At 40.6% G+C, this 12,617-nt stretch overlaps 1 protein-coding gene and 1 pseudogene across 4 annotated transcripts in view; one reads left to right on the forward strand and one right to left on the reverse strand.

Annotated features, from left to right (window-relative positions):
* The window catches only part of ZNF609 (zinc finger protein 609), a 438,580-nt gene that overhangs the window by 210,375 nt on the left and 215,588 nt on the right, over nt 1-12,617 (forward strand). The window lies entirely within an intron of this gene.
* On the reverse strand, nt 4,606-4,701 carry LOC130679697 (small nucleolar RNA U13; annotated as a pseudogene).

Raw genomic sequence — 12,617 nt, forward strand, 5'->3', positions numbered from 1 at the left:
CGCGAATGATATAGTCAACATTTACCTTTACTTTAACCAACAACAAGGGCAATCATGGACCTCAAGATGTTATTAGGGATTTGTGTCCTTCCTAACAACTTTTGAACTGTTTTCTCAGCATTATTTCACATAGCTAGAGCAGAGAAAACACATAGTGATGAATAATGAAAGATGCATAAGGGAAAAATTTTTTTTAACTTTTCTTAAGTGACTCTGAAATCAAAATGTTTGAAAATTCTTTTTCTTTCATAATTCTAAGTCTCAAATTCATGAGTGCAGAGGAGTGGATTTCTTGCTCTATCATGTGGCGGTTCAATGGTAAATGGGAGCTGGCCATACCTTATCCTCCCCTTGTGCCAAGAACGAAGTCTGGTTTAATGAAGCACCTATTAAGGCCGCACCTACTGGGCAGAAACTGCCAAATTCTACAGGACCCTAGAATGCCTCTGCCACTCAGTGTGGGAATAAGCCACGCGTGCAGTGCCGCTCTTTGAGATGGTGGAGGGTGTTTCCATTTAGGGTGCCAGGTAAAATCTCAGTGACTTGTATGGTCAGACAATGCGTATTTGCACATTAATCTAGTAATTGCCATGAGAAAAGGATTTTGTTTTCTCTGAGGCCTGGGGTGAAGAAAGAATTTACTCATTCTTGGCAATTTACCAGATTAAGAAAGTTGCTTAATTTTTTTTTTCCATTTGGTTCGTTCTGTGTGAAATATTTATCTGTGGTCCAAGATGCCTTTAAGCCTTTCATTAAAGGATGACTTTGCTGACACATGATCAGCTGATTATGGGACAGGGGTAGGCAATTGACCTCAGCCAATACAGACTCTTTGGTCTTTCCTGCTGTAGCTATTGGAAAAGACTGATTGTGCTGAAGTTGCTAATCTGGTAGTATAGGATTTAGGTTATTGGCAGAATATTGCCACTTAAAGGAGCAATGCCCATTCAGAGAAATGAGGGAGAGAGATGAAGCCCTGAGGACATTGGTGAAACTTCTGGATTCAGCCATGCCTGAAACCTCAGGTTTTTAGTTCCATAAGGCAATATCTTTTTTTAAATTTTGCTGTAATTTGTACGTTCTAATTATCAGTAGTGAGCCATCTGCATTGCAGAGATCCAGTCTCTTACATTTTTAAGATTAACTAGAAGTATTGAATGGACTCTAACTTTGTTTAGCATCGGTGACATTATTCTGAAAATGGTCTACTCTGTTTACTATTTCATACTATTTAGCTTATCCTTTAGCCACTGAAATCTATTGACAGAGCTGTTTACTGGGCAAGGTTGATCTTGGAAAGGCAACATGGGGGGAAAGGTAATCCGTAGGCAAAACCTCAAGGGAAAAACTGAAGAAAACATCTTCCCTCTACAAGTTCCACCATCTCCTAGTGTACACAGTCAGGTACCACTTGCCTTCTTTTTCCAAGGATGTTTTTTGGGGATTAGTGGGGCAACAAGTCCTCAGTCCGAAGTGTGAGATGCGCGGAGAGGAAGCTTCTTAGCCTCCACAAGGTGCTCCTGTTCAGTATCTTGGGTAGTATGTCGATTAGGAGATCTGGATTTATAAAGCTTATGTGGAAAAACAAGTAGCCCAGCAGTGTGATGAAAAACAGGGTGATGAAAAAGAGAAATAGAAAAATCCTGAAAAGAGAAAGCCCAGAAACTGTTAAGCCAGATGTTAGAAAACCAGGAACAAAACAGTAAGTCATACCTAAATGCACACCTGGTTCCTTCTTGATGTTCAAATGTCTCCCACTAAATCTTGTCTCCGTGCCCAGCAACCCCTTGTAAATGTGGTCCTTCCCTAGTGCTGGCTTGCTAGTTACTGTCTTCCATCACTGTGTTTTATTTTCTTTTAGTATTTATCATTATCTGAAATTATCTTGTGAAGTAGTCACACCAATTTTTACCCCACTAGCAGAGTATACATTTCTATGGGTCTACACCCTCTCCAACGCTTACCATCAGATTTTTAAAGTTTCACTAATCAAATGGGTGTAAAGTAATTTCTCATTACCGTCCTGATTTGTATTTCCCTGATGAACAGTGATGCTGACTATCTGTGCATAGGTTTATTGGTCTTCTGTGTTCCTTTTGCCCATTTATCTACTAGGTTGTTTGAGCTCTTCTTACTAAATGGTAAAAATTCTTTATATGTTCTTGATATGAATCCTTTTCCATGTGTACTTTGAGTAACTTCCCTCTACTTTCTAACTTTCACTTGCTCTAAGTGTTGAAGAGCAAAAGTTAATAATTTTTAATCAAGTCTAGTTTATCAACCTTTCGTTAATAATTTTTAATCAAGCCTAGTTTATCAACCTTTCCTTTAATTAGAATCAATCCATTTTATGTCGTGTTAAAAATCCATGCCCTATACCAAGGTCTGAAAGGTACTTCTATCTTCATCGGGAGTTTGTAGCATTTTAAAAACATGTTCACAGATTCCTTGATACTCCTCTCATCATGAGATTTCCCTTCATTGGGGTGTGGACTGGGCTTACTGGCTCCTTTCTGAAGAATACAGTGCCGTGGAAGTGACGTGCCGGTGCGTGACTTCCTAGGCTAGGTACTGGAGACACTGCAGCTTCTTCCTTCCTCTCGGGGGAACGCCGGCTGTCATCCTGGGAGGATTCCCAGCCAGCCCTGCGGGGATGTGCGTGCGGTGAGGAACTGAGGCCTGTTGCCAAAATCCAGCAAAAAAGCCAGTGTGGAGATAGATCCTCTACCCCAGGCAAGCCTTCTAATGGCTGTAACTTTGGCCAGCATCTTATCTGTGGCCTCACAAGAGACGTTGAGCTAGAAGTACCCAGCGAAGTGACTCAAAGGTTCCTGACTCACAGAAACTATGGGATGATAAATGTTTATTATTTGAAACTAGTAAGTTTTCGGGTAATTTGTTAAGTGGGAATAGGTAACTCATGCTGAATTTTAAAGATTCCTTTCTTTCTTTTTGTGGACATTTAAGTCTTTAACACATTGGGCTTGCTTTTTATATATGCTGCATGTTAGTGATCTGATACCATTTTTTGTCTTACCTGGATAACGTTTTTCCCTACCCTATTTTTGAACAATTCTTCCTTTCCCCTATGACATATAATCATTGTTACATATCAAAGGTCTAAATGTGCACTGTTTCTAAGCTCTTTTTTTGTTCCATTTCATTGTTCAGTTTTCCTGGTCTGGTCCCAATAGCACACTGTCATAATTATTGTAGCTTCATAGTACGTTCTGATATCTGAAATGGCATATTCCCCACCTCTTGCTTTTCTTTAAAATTTCCAGGTTATTTCTGACCCTTTACTCCTCCAAATATAGTATATTTTAGAATCATTTCATTCAATTGCATGAAAAATCTTTTGGGGAGTTTGATTGGAATTGAATTGACTATTTCTCCACTGGAGACAACTGATACATTTCTGGTATTAAGGCTTCCTATCCATGATCATGGTATTTCTCTTCTTTCATTCATGATACTTTTAACATTTCTTAATATATTTCTCTAAATGTCCCTATAGTGGTCTTGATTTCTTCTTTAAATGATGAATTTTTTTGCCCTCGTTGTGTTGCTATGATTTGCACGAGCAAACCGCCACTCTTTCCTATGTACATTAACCGTATCCAGCTGTTCTGGGCTGCCTCCAGCCCCAGGACAAATTCATTACCACCTGCACTCACTAGTCAAAGAGAACCCCTTCCCCACCAGTTCTCTGAAGTCTTTCTCGAGAGTTGATCTTAGAGCCCGGATCCAGGATCCATTCTGGTGAAGCATCTTAGAATTAGAATCACAAGCCCTTTACAAACCTCCTTCCTCGTTCCTACAAATCTCCTTGAAGCTGGATACAATATTCATAAGGAGGTTCTGGATGACATTCCCAGGGAAAATCTTAGGAATAACCAACTTTTTAATCTCTTGAGTTAACAACCAGCCTACCCGTGCCTCACAGAATGGTCGAGCAAAACAAGAGGAAAGGTATTTGTAGTCTGATGATCTAAACTTGTACATTCTCCTCCAGATTTCCAACTCAAGGCAGACAGCCCTGGGGAGTCCACATGGGCGATTCCATGCTGGGCACTGGTGTTAAAAGTATAGGTGAAGGCAGTCCTAGGAGTTCTAGGAAGAATTCTACTAGTTGTTCCAGAACACTATATTTAGGGACACCAAAATATGTAGTACTTCATTTACCTCCCCCTTAAGCCAATATTCTAGACAATTGGAAATTACCTTTAAACACCAATAATTTTATGTTAATCATTTTGATGGAACTCTTTCTAAATCACATTTTATACCACTTTGAATATATGTTTCTCTATGCCTTCTTAAACAGATTATATTGAACATAATTTGACCTTTTCTTGAAAATGCAAGGACTTCATGAGTACAGATTTTTGCTGTCACAGTGATTCCTTCAGAACTAATATGCACTCAGTTGTTTGAATCTTGAGTTCTTACTCAGGTTAACAAATATTTTTGAGCAATTATGATGTGCTGGATACTGTTAGGTGCTTTATCTCTTTTTCACAATCATTTCCTCTTTTATCTGTTATTAGGCAGCAGTATACTTGCATTTAGAATTTCTCTCCCTATGTATGTATATATTTTTCATGTCGGGGGTAAAGAGCTGACATTGTAACAAAGTTTGAGGGAGGCATGTCTCATACAGTAGGGTGAAAACCCAATCACTGTGCTTATGAACCCCATTTCTAATCTGCTGATTCTACTGGGGATCCAGGTACATCAAATGAATTCAGATTGTTAAGGGAAGAGGGAGTAAGTATGAGATTTGCCACATCTCTTTTAGGTGATAAGATTCCCGTTTCTGATTACTACTAGGCTGTTGGCTGCTAATACTGGAAAATGAGATTAGTAATTGCCTTTCGGCAAGAAGTCATAGCATTAGAACTGAGAAATGTGGTCACTGATGACACTAGTTTGTTGACTCTGTGTGTGTGTGTGTGTGTGTGTGTGTGTGAGAGAGAGAGAGAGAGAGAGAGACAGAGAGAGACAGAGAGAGACAGAGAGAGAGAGAGAGAGAGAGAGAGAGAGAGAATGTGTGAATGTGTATACAAGGTTCCCCTTGTCGTCTGCAGGATGGCTAGTAGATCTCCCAGTTTTCAGGAAGTTTGCTCAAAGATATTTACTTGCCTTTTACAGAGCCATATTCCCTTCTTTTGGAGAGAATTGTCCTGGGAGAAGAAAGGACATTGATAAATTAGCAGTTTCATCACTGTGAAGTAATATTCAGTGAGCCATTAGTTATATGTTATTTTTAGATACCATACAAATTTTTTTCATAAGCATAAACAGATGAAATTTTCAAAGACAATGTATATACATATATATTTATATATATGCATTATTTATATATACATACACACACACTTTTATATATATATATATATATATATATACACACACTTACATATTTATATATAATTTTGTATCACCTTCTTATACACTGATAGGAAGAAAGGAAGGCATAGAAACGTAAAGTCTGTTGCCCCAGGTTATACAGCTAGTGAGTGGCAGGGCCAGGCCTGAAGCCGGGACCTCTGGGAATCCACATTATCGGCCCTCATAACTCTTTGCTCACCTTCAGCTCAGCCAGCAACCCTTAGAGGAATGAACAAGCTATGGAAACCACACAAATATATTCTGAGATAAGTTTTAAAAGGTATAAAAATGTAAAGATGCAGGTATATCCTGAATTTCTGTGACATTTCTTTTACAAAATATTTCCTTAGTTATTTCATTTTCCTTTTAACTTCCTTGGGAGATAAAAAGACGGAGGAATTAAGATCACATTTTAAAATTGTGTAAATAAGGCTCATAGAATTGGAATCATGAGAAACTTTGTGTTTTACAAATTTGGTTCTGTAGCTTGAGTCAGATGAGGTGAAGTGCCCTCTAATCAGTGCTCAGGGAGCGTCTCTGTAAAGACGGCTCAAACTCAGGGCACGTGACCGTCATGGGACTCTGATAACCTTGATGAAGACACTCTGTTTTTCCTCTGATGGGTAGTCAGATGAATACTTTGATGAACCATTGGGGATGGATGATGGGACATATCAGAAAGTAGGCTAAGCCTCGTCCTAGAGAGGGGGAGTCCAGTTAATTTTTTTGCTGAGTGGGATATGGAAGAATAACTTGCTCAGAACAATTGGAGTCATGGTCACTGTGGGCATGTCTGACATATACCCAAACATCTGGATGACCCCAGGGACAATGGTGGATTATTGATGTTTGCTTTTTAGGAAAAGAAGACTTCTTTTTTTTCTGAGGTTATCAAGGCCATATATTTCATGCCAAAAAAGTTCTGGTGAATGTCAACCTTGCCTGTAAAACCAATATACATTACAAAAATAAATAGAAATTTATCTTTTAGTAACCTGTGAACTTGCTGCCCCAAAATGCCAAACAGGCAAAGAGCCGTGATGCTCTGCATCCAATTCTATGTCCTTCTGACCTTTGCATATGTGCTGGTGACATCACGATGTTAAATATGAACAGTCTTGGAGCTTTGTCATAAAGAAGTGATGACTTCTTATGTTAACTCATGGGGCAACTCTGATCAGACAGTGACAGATAACCCTGGTGCTCTGTGTTTTGAAAGATTCGGGACCATGTTGGGATCATCTGGCCATTTACATGGCTGTAAGAGAGGGAAGACAGTTGTCTTCTTTGTTTCAGGTGGGAATGCTTTGAAATTACATCTAGTACTGTTCTTGGAACGTGCACATGGGAAGATTTGTGTATGTTTCGTGGCTTATAGTGTTTTGGAAACTGACAGGCAGTGGCACTGAGTGAGAGGACGCAGGTTGGAACACTCACCTTATTATCTTGGCTGTTATATTTTTTTGCCGAGTTCATGCTCAAGACTTTTGATCTAGGGGGAAATGAACCAAGATAGGGATTGGATAAAGTACACTCAAATATTCATACTACATAATGATTATTTTAAAAGTTTTATATTCTAAAGCTGTGCTGTCCACTATGGAAGCCAGTGGCTACATGTACCTATGAACTTTAAAATTAATTAAAATTAAAAAAAGTCAGTTCCTCAGTCACACTAACCATGTTTCAGGTACTCAGTAGGTGGCCATTGGCTACTTATTGGATGGCACAAAGTTTTACTGGGCAGCTCTGTTCTAGAAACTTAGCTTAGCACTGAAGCCATACTTAATGTTCAAGGAGGCTCTCAGGAAACTTGAAGGTATCCTTCAGAATTCCAAGAGCTGGTACCCTGTGGCCCTCCCAGGCCACAATGCACACCAGGGCTATTTAGAGGCGGTATGAAGTTTGGGTCTCTTTACCTCGATCCCAAGATTCTCAAATATTTAATAAATGTAAGTACTTCTTGACTAAGTTAAGATGTAACTTCTAAAAAGGGGCCAAGAAATGGGAGTGAGATTTTTGACTTTGTTTTCTCACCATTTCAATTCTAGACAAACTCAGAAAGGAGGGGCTTTTGTCTTACCATTTCTAACCTTTAATGGTCATAGTTTAGTAGTTAATATAGCGTACAGTTTGAGTGTTGTAATATGGTGGCCTTCGTGTGTCCAGAGGTTAGTTTCGTGCCTGTCTTACATGGCTTAGTCTCTATGTTTTTGGGGAAATGAGGGTGGTATTAGATTAAAGGGCTTTTCTGTGCAAGTAGGAATGTCCTACTCATCAGAGTGCCTGACCACCAGCCCTTTTAAAATCAGATGTTCCTGCCCTTAATATAAACCTGAGTAGTTGAAAATGTGATAAAAGCATGAAGGGAGATGTGTTTCTGTGGTTTTTTTTAAGAAGGATGGAAGAAGGACCTGCATTTTAAAGTTGATGTGGTTTAGTGGGAGTCAAACAATCACTAACAGGAGGGAGAGAGATGTGGTGTTGGGGCTCACTCAGTCCCAAGTAGGAATTGGTCAGAGGAATGTTTGCTCTGACCCAGGCTGAGATGGAGTCACCACTAAAACCAAGAAGTTCCTTTTTTTGCCAAAACTCACACTTCTGTCTCAAGGAGCCGAGTCTCTGCTTCTTCTTCTATTTTCCTCCGAGTTTCCTGGTACTTCTTCCAAGAGAAATAAAAGAAACCACAGTCACTAATTAGAAGCCTTACGCTTTTTCTAATCATAAGCAGCATGTATTATTACGTGGTAACATGAATGCCTGGTCTCCTTCTCCAGCCCCCACACCCACCACCACTCCTGGTCACTCGCTGCGCTTCCTACCTTCCCAGGCAGGTCCCTGGGTGATTGGCGTCACGAAAGGAGCAGTGCTCGTTATGAATTTAAGAGCACAGAGGTCAGGAGACCAGGGCTGTAATGGAATGATATTGGTGGTGGGTTGTCAGGGACCCAAAGTCCCTTTGTAATGCCACTTTGAAGAGTTAATATTGTCCTAGATAGTGTTCTTTGAAAAGCCTGGTTTCATATTATCCTGTACCTTACAAACCCTTCTCTGTCCCATTACCGAGAAACTGTACCTTAATGCAGAAGACCTGATCTTTGCAGAGCTGGGCCACATGTGCATAGTCTTCCTTTATCTGGGAAACCAAAATTCAGTCAAATTTCTTTCAGGAAATTTCTCTAAGAACAAGAGTATACTTGTTTCCTCCTAAATCCCAGACCCTAAATGTAGTTTTCTAATTGTTCTAAATATGTTTTTGCTGTATATATGAACTGATTTTTTTTTTTTTTTTTGAGGATAGATAAGCTTTATTTTGGGGGGGGGGATTTTATTTTGGGACAGTTGGGAGAAGAATAGATACTAATTTGTTGAAGATACAGATACAGAACATATCCTGTAAAAATTATTGAAGAGAAGGAAACCTAGGAGACTGCATTTATCTTCCTTTCCTTCATCCCCTCCTCAACCCCATAATGGTTCTGGATCTGGAGCCTTATTATATATAACTCAATCATTTGCAGAATGTATTGCATCGTCTAACTGAACATCAACTTTTCCCTCCTCTGGGAGAAGTAATACTGAAATGACTACCATCACCTTGGCCAGTTCCTTCTCTTGGTCAGCACAGGAAGCTTCCAGCTGTTGTAACTTAACCTACAGAAAGGGGAGGAGATGGATAACTCAAGGTGCAAGCAGGCTTCCATTCTGAAATGCTGTCTCAAAGGTTATCTTACAGGTGGTTGACGTGCATCAGGTATGGTATGAGATGTCTTTTTAATGGAGGAGAGTCAAACCATGCAGCGTCCTTCTGGTGACCCTGCCCTTCTACACTCCCAAGCCCTTAGCATTCATCAGGGCTCCACTCACGCTTAAACTACAATTCTTAGCTTCCTTCCTTCTTAGCTATTTCTCTTAGGAAAAACATCAGTCTTGAAAAACTTCAGTCTCCTTTTTCCTTTTATGTACTTACTGCTCACTCCTTTTTTTGCTCCCCGTATTCCTCCTTCTTTCTTTTCCTTCCTTATTTGATGAAAGCCTATTCTATATTGGTGGCTATGTCGGAGTGATGGGCAGAGGGCCATGAGAGTAGAAAGGATACAGTGGTGAACAGGATTGACAGGCAGAGTCTCTGCCTCACAGAGCTGACATTCTACTTGGGGACATTAACAGATAAGTCAACATGATAATGATAAATGCTATGAAAGAAATACAAACAGAAATGTAGTGACAGCGATGGCATGAGAGCTATCATAGGTGAAGTCCTGTCTGATGAGATGATACTGGGTTGAACTCTAAATGGTAAATATTAGCCAAATGGAGATCTGGAAGAAATATGTCCCATGCAGGGTTGCAGCAAGAGCCAGGACTGTGTAAGAGCACATATGTAGTGTGTATGTGGAAGTTATGTGGCTGGAGCGCGGGGAAACACCTGGTGAGGAGGAGATGAGGTGGGGAAAGGTTGACATGGATGAGATTGTGTAGGGCCTTGTTGCTTCTAGAGTTTGGTTCTTTATTTTAATTGCAGTGAGAAGCCAGGTGTGAACTCGAAGTAGTAAGGACATAATCTGATCTGTGTTTTTAAAGAGTAAGTCTTTTCTAGGTGTGAAAAGTAGGTTAAGGGTAAGAGCAGAAGCAGGAAGACTAAGAGGCTGATTTGGCACCCAGGCAAGGGCTTACGGTGGCTCGCAGAAGGGTAATAGTAACAGAGGAATAGATGTGCTTGGGCTCTATTCCCTAGTTAGAGCAGACAAGCCTGCGTTTTTCCTTCCTTCCACTTTTAGCTCTACTGTTCCCACTTTGATCTAGTACCATTGTTTCACATCTGAAGACTTCTAACGGTTCCTTTCCTCTTCAGTCAATTATACCGAGGGCCAGAGAGCCAAATGTGTCTAAGGGCTGTATTTTCAGAGGCGCAGCAGGCATACCATTAAACTGATGAGCTGATTGCCAGGATGTAAGAACAGAAGCAAGAGATGCTGTGTATTTCATAGAATTAGAGAAATCACTTGAGAATTCTACAACACATGTAGGCAAATGGGAGTGACTTAAAGGGTCAGTAATGCTTTAGAGTTCTTTGGAGGTGGGCTAATAGCTTCTGGGAAAATAATGGCCATTGTTCTGACAATACGTGGAACTACCTATAGTCTTTCTGCTCAGCTGAGGTGACACAGCATCACGAGACTTAAAGCCTTGCCGTGGGCTCTGCTGGGCTGCTGTCAAGAAAACTTGTTTTGAGCAGAAGGAAGCAAATGCAGTTAGTTATATGGCAAGGCTAGTCAAGGGGCTTCATAAGCCTTTCTAATCTGAGCCCCAAGTTTATCCTGAAGCACATGCAGGCTCCACATTTCTTCCTTTCCTGGACAGGCATGGCCAAGCAAGCTGTTTTGGTGGCTTTGGACTTCCTGTTTGTGGCCATCAGTACTAATTTGGCTGACAGGAAATAGGGAAGTAATTCTCTGTTTTTCACTTTCTATTTCTATTTTCAGTGTGTCCCTATCTGCAGGGGCTGCACAGACGTAGTATGGGCTTAAGAGTGAGCTTAAGAAGCTAAAGAGAAATAAGGCAAGGGCAAGACGGAATTGTACAGAAAGTATCAAGTAAGAATTTTACCTGCTTTCTGAATAAAAAAATAAGTCCACCTTTTTGCATCTTTGATCAGATGAATTGTGGTTGTGCCCAGGTTTTTATCTTTGGAACACAATTAGAGAAATGCTAAGCAATGTCTGATGATGCACTCAGCAGGTGGAGGTCACTAAATATTTGAGTGATAAATTGAATGAATCCTTTTCTGGATGGGAGTCAGTGATAGAGTGTGTAAATTACCTAGCACACAGTAGATTGACAAATCCTAGCTCTGCTCTATGAATTCATACATTTGCCTCAGCTAGACTTTTAAATAATCACATTAAATATGTGATGTTTCAAGGTTTTACTCTTCAAAAAAAGGAAAGAGTTTTAAAAATGCACAATTTCATTCAGTTTTCAAACTGAGGCTGGAAGGGGCTGATTAAATTGCCTAACTTCATATACCTCACTAAGTGCTGGGACCAGGATATAAACTAGGGACTTCAGTGTTATGTATGCATTGTGCAATTGTGTTCCGCTCTTCCTAAAGGAAGAGAAACAAAATATATGGCTTCAGAGTGAAATTCCTTACCAAGGGCAGAAAAGAATTCAGTACTCAGTAGTCTAGGCTTAAGTCTGACATGGGCTAAAACTACAAAGAATTTATCCCAGTTTTGACAGTTGTTTCCACTTAAAAGCTTGCTTCCTGGTTGTGTAACCCAAACCCACTCAAGATTGCTTTTTCATTTACCTTTGAGTCTTCTAGTGGTCCCTTTAGATGGCCTTGTTCACACTTGGGTGCCTTCTGCGATTTCCTTGTAAGCTATGATTTTAAATAAATACATATTTCAAATAAAAATGCATCAAATAAAAAATACTAGAAGACAAACACACTGTTTTGTGTGTAGAGCCAATAACATGGCCTTCTTCTCACTAGTTTTGGCCACCGGTGCTAGAGTCTGCACAAGCAGGAGTACTTCCCTGAACCCTATGCCATTCCGGGCTGCAGAGGGCTGCAGGCGTGGGTCAGAAAGTAGGGCGATCATAGGAGACCCACTGTATTTTGAGCAGGAGTGGAGGTAGAGTGAATGCCTGGATAAGGAAAGGGGAAGCCCTTGGGATTTAAGTATTTTTAAAAGTCTCTGTTGAAAATAAAATTAAGCTTTCACCTTCCAACAAAGTGTCAGTGGATTCCATTTTCTTGTGATAGAATGAAAAACCCATGGGCTCACCAGATAGCCCAAATGTCGCACCCACTCCCTTCACCTCACGCTCGCAGGGGGAGCCCATGGCATTCAGGTACGAGGCCCAGCCTCAGGAGAGTGGGGCAGGGGTAGAACCCGCCCCCAGCACAAACTTTTCTGACACGTGGGATCCTCTAGGATCATTTTCCCTCCCTTGTGTCTTTGACAACTGAAGCCGCTGCGGGGAACGTGGGGAAAACTAGAGCCCCAACCCACCTTTTTTTGAAGTTCTCTTATACCGTGCCCCAGAGTCTCATTTTTCCTTTCCTGTTGAGAGAAAGAAGCAGAGCATAGGTGTGGATCTCCCTGCTGCCACCCATCTTTATTCAGCTGATTGTTCTCCCTTTCACCGGGTGCTTTTTCCCTGCAGTAACCCTACCTCACTGCATACTGTCAGGTCAAGGACCTGTGGTT

Source organism: Manis pentadactyla, chromosome 11 (assembly GCF_030020395.1).
Source record: "Manis pentadactyla isolate mManPen7 chromosome 11, mManPen7.hap1, whole genome shotgun sequence".
Taxonomy (NCBI): domain Eukaryota; kingdom Metazoa; phylum Chordata; class Mammalia; order Pholidota; family Manidae; genus Manis; species Manis pentadactyla.